The 11,598-nt window shown below is 45.0% G+C and overlaps 1 pseudogene; it reads right to left on the bottom strand.

Moving 5' to 3' along the window:
* Positions 1 to 6,387: 6,387 nt before the first annotated feature.
* Positions 6,388 to 11,560, bottom strand: LOC119398556 (pseudouridine-5'-phosphatase-like; annotated as a pseudogene).
* Between the last annotated feature and the right edge of the window lie 38 nt (positions 11,561 to 11,598).

Below are 11,598 nucleotides of genomic sequence, written 5' to 3' on the forward strand. Positions count from 1 at the left end.
TCTCGAATACAAAAATATCGAAATCGTGCGATAGTATTTTGGGAGGAGGGTCTTAGAACCTTCAGGACCGGGCCCTGAATTGATGCCGCCGCTAATGTGTCCGCTGCTTCATTTAGAGTTATTCCAGTATGACCTGGTACCCAAACCAAACGGACAATACGTACATGATTGGGCATATATGTATATAATTCTGACAGGCAGCTCGATGACTTTGGTACTGTCAAAGCAGTGCAAACTGACAAAGAGTCGGTCAATATAACCACTGAAGAAATAGATGCTGGGAGTTTGCGTAATGCCAGAATAATTGCCATTAATTCTGCCTGGAATATTGGCGTAAAATCGGGCAGTCGAAGAGAAAAGGACCAGTTTAAAGCTGTTGAATAAATGCCCACTCCTGCCTTCTCATCTGCAACGGAGGCATCTGTGGCTATGACTGAACTTATCCGTAGACTCTTAAGGTGGTCGCTCAACAAGCCGTTTAAATATCTAATAGGCAATAGTTTAGCATTTTTTGGAAATATATCATCAAATTCTATTATTGTTTTATGATTGAGTACACTTGGGAAACTTATTTCGCGCATTGTTACTTGTAACGGCTCCAACAGCTGCTGTACGAAAATTATTTGAGGGCGATGTAACCGAGACCACTCACAATCAAAAAATCTGGACGGTTCGCGAAGAAATATATATTGCGAGCGTCTCTGTGGGGAGGCATAGATGTTTAGAAATGTCTGGACTGTTAGAATACGAAACCTAGTTTGCAGAGACGGCAGGTATGTTTCATGGTAAAGGATATTATTAGCTACAAACTTAGGAAGGCCTAAACATATCCGTAATGCCTCACGTTCTATAGTTAGGAGAGGGCGTAATTTATAAGCGGGTCCCCCACAGAATAACACACATCCAAACTCTAATATTGGTCGGACGTACATGCTATATATCATTAACAATGTTTTTCTACGCATTCCAAACGAACGCCGCTGATTCGCCTTAACAAACCAAGTGCACGTAATCCTTTGGATGCAATATATTCAATATGTGGGCTCCAATTAAGATTGGTAGTGTATACTATGCCTAAATATTTTAATGAATCTACCTGTGGAATAAAATCCTGCCCATACATCAATGCGATTCGCACAGGAGATGTCAACGGGAACGCGAGAAGAGCACTCTTGTTAACATTAAGGGACATGTGCAGGTCACTAAGCCATACTTCAATCTCATTCATATATGACTGTAGAATATTATATAGCAAGTGTATATCATTAGAAGCTGAAAAGAATGCAATGTCGTCCGCGTATGCATACACTTGCACGTCATTGTGAGAAGGAATAGAGCTTAGTAATATATTAAATAACATAGGCGAGAGAACCGATCCTTGAGGAACTCCCCTTGTTTGTTTGTAGTGTTTAGAAGATAAGCCGTTCTGCGAGCAATAAAATGTGCGTCCGCTTAAAAAATTTTGTATCCATGCAATTATATACTCAGGAACGTTAACATTTCGGAGTTTATTAATCAAGATGGCGTGCTCTACACTGTCATACGCCTTAGCAATATCTAAGGTTACCAGTGCGGCGTACTGCTTTTTGTGCCGAGCAAGCTTAATTCTGCTTTCTAGATCAACATGTGCACACCATATAGAGCACCCAGGTCTGAATCCAATTTGGGAATCACTCAATATGTGATTTTCTTCTACCCATTCTTCAATATGCCTATATAAAACCCGCTCTATTAGTTTTACAAGGTTTGAAGTGAGCGAAATAGGTCTAATATTGTCGATTGCATAGCCAGCGCCCTGTTTTTTAAGTAGTGGAATTACTTTGGCGACTTTCCACTCGGGATGAATCCATGCGTTTTCTATAGAAAAATTTATAAAGTTAAGAATATCGCTGGGAGACAAATCAAACAAAATTTTTATCATGCCTGTAGTTATATTGTCAGGACCTGGAGATGAAGCTGGCAGTGACTTTACTATTTCTGATATCTCTTCTAATGTGGTTGCCTTATATTCATTAGCTTTTCCTGTAACTGACAAATGATAGGGTAACAACGATGCAAAGCGATCTTCCAATCCCTTCCCAATTGCCTCCAATGACTGCAACAATTCTGCGGGTGATAAACAAACCGATTCTATATTTATTGGTGGCGGAACAATCTTTCTGCATCGCAGAAACCTAAAGAGTGCTTTCTTATTTTTGGTCTCTGACATATAGCTGTAATGTTTGGAGTTATAATCTTCTTTTGCTTTGTCAACCGTTTGTCTAAACGTGGCAGCGGTATATTTATAGTCTTTCCAATTACGTGGGCACTGGTTGTAGAGTAACTTCTTCCAAGCTGCTTTTCGTCGCCTATAGTCGCGATCACAGTCTGTGTTCCACCATGGTGAATGCGTTCTATTTTTAGTTGATTGCATTCTGAATTCGGCTTTTTTCCTACTGTCACCTAATAGCTGACATAAATGAATTGCCTTTACCTGATCACTTAATCCTGTCTGTTTATTTAAGCCTGATCGTAGTGAATCTTTAAATTTGCTGTAATTAACATAATTTCGAACATGTTTGGTTAACGAAGTAAGTGGGCACACTATTTCAAATAATATTGGTAGGTGATCACTGTTTGTGGCCGATGTGATGGCAGACCAGGACGAAATAATGCAACTCGAGCTTGAAAAGGTCAAGTCTATCACAGAACTTGATAGGCCAGATACATAAGTTGGAGTTCTGTAATTCGCGCAATGAACGTCATTCAGGCTGGTCCATTCTAACAACCGTTTACCACACGCATCGGATCGGTAACCCCACGAAATGTGGTGTGAATTGAAATCTCCTGCTATGATTATATTCTTTCTACATGCGGCTACTGCGGAATCAAGTAAAGTAGTGTTCAGAACACCTGTAGGGAAATAAACATTCACTATGGAAAATGGTGTATATCCAGGAATAGCTACGTCCAATGCCAAAATTTCACTTTCTGCCGACGTTGACCGATATGAAATTTTCGCTCTATGGCCAAATTTCGTAGAGATGAAAAACGCTAGGCCCCCTCTACCAGAAGGGCGATCCAACCGAAAACAGTGATAATTATTTAGATTAAAACTTTTTTCTGTAGATAACCAGGTTTCTTGCAATAGAATTAAATCAGGAGTAAGTTCTGCACAAAGTTTTAACAGGTCAGTTGCTGCAGCAAGAAGTGAGCGGCAATTCCACTGAAGTACTTTTAATGACCCTATGTTGAAGGTAGGCCGGCGGTCTCAACTGCTTTCTGAAGAATGTTGTCTTTCAAGAAATCATCCTTCGTTAGTGGACTATTATCCTGACATTTTTTTGTCTTCAATCTATGTAGAAGAACAGATTTCGGGGAGTGGGGGGTAGCCCGACGTTTAGCGGCTCTAGTGTCCAAATCCATACTTTCACTACTTTGTGAAGTGGTCTCGGAGTTATTACCATCCTCCTGTTCTAAACTAAATGTGGGAGAATCAGTGTAGGCAAAACTGCCAGACGCAGTTTCTGTCGTGATTTTTTCATTTATGCCCTCATGGATGGTTTTTTCATTTATGCCCACATGAATACCTGTATCAGCAGATGCTTTCCCTGCAACCTGCAAAATTTGTGACATCTGAGCCGACAAAACTTGTCCGATTGTCTCTGAAAGATTTGAAAAAATTGTATTCAGTGCTTTCGACATAGCCTTTTCGACAGCAGCTGCCACGACTTCCCCTATAGATGCATCCATGGCTTTAGAATGCCGAGCAGCAGCTTCAGCATATCCACAGGATCTCTCTAATACGATAGCCCTAGCTTCACGGCGTGAGCATCGCTGCCTGTCTATGATTTCTAAAATTTGAAGCTCTTGAGCTCTCGCCAGGCAGTTTGCATGATCAGCAGGGTGCGAACCTTGACAAAGACAGCATCTTTCGCTTTGGGAATTACATGTTCTAGTGTCATGGTCTTCTCCGCATATGCGGCACCTAGGAGATGATCGGCAGCCCTTAATGGTATGACCATAACGCCAACACTGAACGCATTGCAGTGGACGTGGAGTAAGTGCTTCAACTCTATAAATTAAGGGCCATGCCTTAATCTCTGTGGGCCTATTTATGCCTGCAAATGTCACAATGACCGACTCTGTGGGGACTCTCTGGTTATCAGAGACGCGAGAGCATCGGTACACTGATGTTGCCCCGGCCGCTGAAAACATTTCCAAAACCTCTGAAGCGCACAGGCTCGAGTCAACTCCGCGGACTAAGCCTTTAACGCAAGCGAGATGAGCAGGAATAAATGGGCTCACCGGATGGGATGCAAAACGTTGAGCACTTTAAGAGGTCAGAAACACAGGCCTGGTCCGGAGAGCAACACAGAACTCCGCCCCTGCCAAACTGTCGGACATCGGTGATGTTTTGGTAGTGTGGGGTAACTTTCCGCAACTCCTCCTGAATTACCTTTGGGTTTTTGACACGGATTAATCCCCCGTTGGTCGGCACTAGTGCTACTGGCACGCTGTGAATACCACTGCGCAAAAAAGCCTCTATAGGCATGTCATTATTGGGAAGAGAGGCCGTCCAGAGGAAAGACCTCTGGCCAGGGGAGGAGAGAGACATTAGGTACTCACAGTACGATCAGGTCAGTAAAAAGGGGAAAAAAATAGAACGAAAACTCACAAATACACTGCCGCCCGACAAGCGACCGACACCCCGACACAGATCGCACCAAACCACCAGGCAGAAAAATCACTGCCTGCGAGAGCGTCGAACGACCGTCTTGCAGGCTGGTTCGTAGTCGGCAGCCCATGTCCGATGCGATTCCAACCTAGGCCGGCTGTTCTATATTCTGTCTTCGTCTTCCTTTGCTTCCCCAGCCGAGCATGCACCCGTGCCTGAAGGCTGCTCTGTCCTTACACGTACAGAGCGACGGGTATATATATATATATATATATATATATATATATATATATATATATATATATTATATATATATATATATATATATATATATATATATATATATATATATATATATTACAGCACTAGCAATGGGCAAGATCACGGTTGTTCCCATGGGAGGCATAAAGATTTCGGTCTTTTATTCGAGGTTGACACATACGATACATTTCATTTATATTCCTTGGTATTACGTGCCAAAACCACGATATGATTACGAGGCACGCCGTAGTGGCACCGGATTAATTTCGACCACATCGAGTTCTCTTACGTGCACCTAAAGATAAGTATATACACGGGTGTTCTTGAATTTCGCCCCCACCAAATTGCGGCCGCCGTGGCCGAGGGAATCGCACCCGCATCCTAGGACTTAAGAGCGAAACAGCTTAACCGCTGAGCTACCACCGTGGGCAAAGCTACATTTCGATGCATGTACACACCGGATTTTCCGTCCGATCGCCCGCTACAAAGCGCACGACATCAATAATAATCATCATCAACAACTAATATCCTCTAGCGGGCCCGGGTCGGGCCTGGTCATGAACAAGCGCGCCCTGAATTAGTTTAGTAATGAACGCCCGGGCCCGGGCGGGCCCGGGCTTGGAACGACGGGCCCGGGCCGGGCTCGGGCTGGGTTCGGTCATGTACGCCCGGGCCCGGGCCGGGCCCGCGCGTGGAACCACGGGCCCGGGCTGGGCTCGGGCTTCATAAAGCGGGCCCGGGCCGGGCCCGGGCCGCAAAATCCGGCCCGTGCAGTGCTCTAATCTACATTATAGTTTTATCACCACGAGCACTGCCATTCATTCCCGATACACACATTCCGCGTCACCCACATGATTTTATTAATTATATGTTTTACCCGCCCTAGGGCGCGGAATTTTTGACCCCTATACAGCTACGTAACACTATCATAGCTCACATCCCTTACATACCATCGTAAATCACGGACCATTGTTACATTTTTATCATTTTTCATGGCGCTCCTGAGCATGGCCGTTGCGCCTTAAAACCCACATGTCATCATCAACAATGCCACGGCTGCAGAAAGCCAAAACTTCAAACACAGTTCGCTTTGATCTTACAAGAAGCTGCGCTCAGAATTCGCATTAGGCGGCATTGTAATCGTCGGCGATTTTTTTTTACGTTGCCTATAAATAAAAGGCGAAAGCCTTGTGTGTCTCATGCTGCCGGGACCTTGAGCGAAAAGCCCCCGTTCAAACAAAGAAATCACATGATCACAGGTGCACTTTTATTAAAGTAAGATTCGTGACGGAAATGACATGCTTTATTTTTAGTTGATTCCGGCATAGAGCACATGCGCGTTACAAGTCATCCTGAACGTTTTCTATATAGAGGCTACGAGAGAAATTTACACATTGTGTATCGACTCGGTAAGCGATCGATATGACTAGCTAATGTCACTTGAAAATGAGCTCAGTTCAATCGTTGAGAGCTTTATTCACACTTTTGTTGGAAGGCTTGGGCCGGACAAGGAGCGAGGCACCGAGGAGGGACGACTGGATGTTGGCTGAAATTTCTTCGGGTCCTGTGCAGAGGTGTCGAAAGCTGGAAGACCAAAGAGCTCGGGCTTGAAATCGAGCAGCGAGGTGAGGCAAGTCGTGGCCCGACGCCGGTTCTCTTCGTCGATGCGAGGATCGGGAACCATGACGACCTGCATGCCGGCCGCGAGGGCAGCCGGTGACGCCGTTTGGCGCGTCTTCGAACACGAGTACCTGCACGAACAACGTGTACACCTTCGTAATCCACGTTTTGTGTTCTTCCAAGTCTGTTAAATAAAACGCAATCACGCAGTAGGGAGGCCAAGGAATAAAGTTACCGGAATATCCGACAGAAACACAGAACGTAAAAATTCAGCCTTTCCCACGAAAACGCTTACCTCCAATACACTCATTTCCGTTCCCCCACTTGACTTAAAACCCTTCTTTAAAGGAAAGCTCACGGCTTATTGGCAGAGCACATGGGATACACACACACAAAACAACCCACAAGTTATCAAGCCGCATCTGGGTAATTGGCCGCCAGTATCAAAGTCACGCCACACAGAAGTAATACTTACAAGGCTAAGAACAGGACACACACAGTACACACTCACACCTTCTCTCCAGTGGTGATCCACCCATGTGCGCGAAGTGCGGCGAACCACTCACCGTGCTTCACATTTTAATTCAATGTAATGAACTAGACACTGTTCGAAGAAAACATCTTAAATTACCCTACCGACAGCAAGTACCTCTTAATCCATCGATGTTCGTAGATAGGAAACCACTTTTTAATTATCAATGATTGCTTTCGTTTTTAAAATTCTGCATGACTTTCACGTTATTTACCCAAGCATACCGTAGTACGGCCTCCTAACAGAGGCCGCCACTGCCGTAGTTACACCTAAAGAAAGCACCTGCCTCGCAGCCCTTGGACTCAAAGGCGTTGACGAGCCAATCGTGCTCGTGCCATATACCCGTAGTTTTTATTCTTGCAACCAATCAGCATTCCTTCTCACTACATACACATTTCACGTCAATTTTTAATACTTGTATGTTTACCCGCGTTTTGCGCACGGAATTTTAAGGCTCTCTAACAACCACTTACCATAATCATTGTTCACATTTTTTACCATGTCCAGGCGCTCTTTGGCCATCAAATGGCCCTTGCGCCAATAAACATCATATCCCATCAAAAATTCAGCGTTTGAAATAACACGTACTGTAGAGCTGAAGTTGGCAGAGAGGCAGGAGATTTAAAGCGCATATTGCGTTGCATTTTCTCCCATATCGCAGATACTGGCTATTACTGTCCTGGTGGCTTATGCAACTTTGCTCAGTGGGTAATTATTACTGGTTAACTGCCCGAAGCAGACAACTTGAGTAACGAGGTATGTGTAAATGGTCTTGGTCAACGAATATGTGTTTGTATATGAGCGTTTCCTCACAGTAACGAGTACTTTACAAGCAGAAAGCCGCGAGGCAAATTGTTCACATCCACGCTAAAAGGAATCCATTTAGGCGATACACGTTCAGTGTTGCTGCGAAATGTTGCGTATGTTCAGGTTACCTTCTCCGATGGCGGCTTTCCCGTCGAACTTAGAGGCGGCGACGAGGAATATATCTGGATATGGTTTGCCCCGCTTCACTTCGGGATTCCCACCCGCACAGACCACGTGATGGAATAAAGGCAGCAGTTCGCGGTGTCGCGTCATCTTCAGGTTGAACGTGTCCGGCGTGGAACCGGTCGCAATGGCCGTGGGAACGGCATGCGCGTGTAGGTGGCGCACCAGCCTTTCGGCGCCTGCAAATGTAAGCTTGTAATGTTTCCAATGTTTCCAAACAACATTCGTACTCCTTATACTTAGGACTCGCCTCAGGAGAAAATGAACCCCGCACGGGATAGCAACCTCAAGTTCGAGTCTGTACATAAGGCATCTAAGTAAGCGTTGTCTCGAAAGGAAGCAGTGCTGCCCAGGGCATCTTTTATCATCTGCCGCATTCCATCTTTGCCTTCGATTCGCAAGAGTTACATGCTGCGAGTAAATTGTCGTGCAGCAACTTCGTCCAGTCGTGCTCACCGGGCATAAGGTTGGCGTCAGGAATAGTCGCCAGGTATAGACGATGCACCTCCGCCATGTAGTCGTCCGGTTTCAGGGGCAGACCCAGGACCTCTACAGTTAGGTGCGCCGCGTCAGCTTCGGTCATTCCCAACACCCGCTTCTTGAGTTCCCAGGTGAACTTTTTGTCGTAGCGCGAGGTCACTGTCTCCGCTGCGGCGGTGTACAACTCCTCCGTCTCTTCAGGTCGTGCCAACAATGGTGCGTGTATGCGTAAAGAAAAACGACAACGTTGGTTAGTCAGCGTGGTTATTGTTCCCAATTCTTCTCACAGAGACTCCACCCTCTCAACGTCACTAGAATGATTGAGTGCCAAGAAAATAAGCACCTAGAAAAAAAACTTGTATCCGATTGGTGTAGTTCTATATCCTGCGCTAAAAGCAGCTCCACTACTGTTAAACCTAAGTGCGTAGCACGGGTACGTAGCGATTCCCGTTCGTAGAGTTCCCACTGCTCCGTATACCAAACTGCCGATGACGTCAATGTTTGAGGCAAGCATGTACGGTTTTCTTGGCACGAGTACAACCTTGCTATCGAGATTCGGAAGCTCGGTGTGCGACCTGCGCACTGCTTTTTGCCGCGCTTATTGACTGCTTGCTACTTACGGCATTTGAGACACGTGTCGTCTGCAGCGAGTTCCGTCAGGTTGCTTTCACCTTCAGATGTAGCGACGAAGCCCCGGAGGAGCGCCGGTGGGAGGATCAATCGCGCGCTTCGCTAGCTTGGCGAGGAGGTGGTGCCCTCTGTTGCGCGACGCGGTTGTCAGCAGCATGTTTTCAAAGTGTTTTTTTGTGATTCTAAGTTAATTATTGCGATTACTTCTTGGTTATCTTTGTTATTATGTTATTTTAGATCTTGTTCGTTCACTTTAACCCGGATTTGAGCATTGTTAGCCTTGCTTTAAGCCTGCATTGAGCACTTGAATGTGAGCATGATGACGACACATCACATATACGGATGACAAGCAGGGCCCTAAAGTGCTAGGCAAATGGGGTTGGTACACGTGGTTAATGCGAAATGAGCACAGAGTTTGAGTTTACTGCTCTGTAGCCTCATCGCGTGGATACATACTTGCAGATCGCCTGCTGCTTAGAATAAGTTACACACACACGCACACATGCACGCACGCACGCGCATACACCGCAGTTACCTCGTTTGACCTCTTCTGACAACCCGCCTTACTCAGGTAACCATGGGAGATGCCATTCTGACAATCCACCGCACAACACACACCTTGACGTTGTTTTGGAAGACCCTCAGTTGTATTAATTTTTGCGTTACTGTAGTCATACTGGCTTACCTAAAAGAAGGCCATCCAAGTCGAAAATGACATGCGACACTGGCTTGAACGAACACGTCGTTGCTGTTGTCTTCATGCCAGTGACGCTTTCCGAATGGCTCTGACCTACGCCAAAGATAAGTGCATGGCAGACACAAAAATATGATTGCACAACAAATAATGTCTGCTGATGGAATTAGCAACAATAAGGCAAACGCTGCTGAATAGAAACATTTAAAGTTATAAAGAAATGCTTTGCATTAGTTCCTGCAAGTAAAGTGCAGGCGCAGGGCTGGGAGAATTTAAAGCGTGCAACAGCATGCAGTAACGTTTTTCCAAAGTATTTGTGGGGCGTTTGCTGTTGATATACACGCCCTTGGGACATAAATGCGTTCTACGGGATGTGCGCCCTGAGAAAAGCTGTTAAGAGATACTTTAATTTAAAGCTTATGTGAGGGACTGTTTCTCCTAGTGGTATTTCTCCTAGTGATAAACTCGCATCACGGTCTGTTTCCTTTTGTGATATTCGCACGCTACTTATGCGCTTTTATATAATCGTCAGTTCGACAGAACTCGTTTCATTGAGTTTGATGCTGTTCGTTCCGGGGTTACTGATACGTCGCATAGACGGGATGCATATTAGTTCCATAACTGCCATAGAGCACCGCTGCCCAAAGCACCTAGAATACCAGTCATACTAAAGGTTGATGCACAACATGAAGTTAATGCGTTGATGTATTGGTTAGGTTACTGCGTTTATATTCGGTTGTTCACTTATATAGTCGTAAACGTAATGATCGGGCACGCACTTCGCAGCAAGACAATGATAAACAATTCATGCGTAGCCAAGAAGGCTTCACCAAGGGCACAGACCAAGAATGCTCCGTTAAAGTACTTGAGTGCACAAATAACTGATGTTGCGCAGATTGTTAGGCTTAAGAACTGCACTGAAAAAAGCAGGGAAGAGGGGCTACTGCTACTCGTGTATTATAGAGTAATCGGCACGTACACATTAATGACAATATTAAGAGAAATATGTACACTTGTTGTTCCTGGTTACGCCAAATATTTAAGAACGATTACATAATGCCTTTGTATGCTGTCATCTTTGAATACGTGGAGATTCATTTGAAGCGCTTACACTTCAACAAGCTGTGCTTTCGCGCTGTCTGATAGCGCACTTTGCAGTTACCTGATGCTTCATGTGAACTCTGTAAGGCATACATTCTAACTTTGTAAAATCAAGGTTTTCATTCGAGTGCCTTAGTTTGCGGCATTCTTCAATTAATTGACGAGACTAACATCTTTGAGTGGCTTTACAGCTTCTTTATTAACATGAAGCTGCGTTTTTTCAACAAATTTCATGCGCACTACCACACGAGGACAAAAAGAACACATAACACACACGGGCGTTAACTTTCAACAGTTTATTGAGAGCAGCAGTACGGAATACAGGTATAAGGGCACACGTGACCGTACATGACGCCGGCGCAGGAGGCAAAATATGACTCAATCACTGACATCGCAGGTAACATAACACTTTGGAAGATAGAGCGATCGATGGCTTTGACACACATTTAACACCGAAACTATCTACCTTTCCAGCCTCGATTATTTCGCGCGTGAGTTTAATTCTGCTTCGTGTGAGAATGGTGCATTTCTTAAATACGATGTTACCTGCGATGTCAGTGACTGCGTCATATTTTGCCTCCTGCGCCTGCGTCATGTAAGGTCACGTGTACCCTCATATATTCCCTTCTGCGG

The sequence above is a fragment of the Rhipicephalus sanguineus genome, chromosome 7 (assembly GCF_013339695.2).
Source record: "Rhipicephalus sanguineus isolate Rsan-2018 chromosome 7, BIME_Rsan_1.4, whole genome shotgun sequence".
Taxonomy (NCBI): domain Eukaryota; kingdom Metazoa; phylum Arthropoda; class Arachnida; order Ixodida; family Ixodidae; genus Rhipicephalus; species Rhipicephalus sanguineus.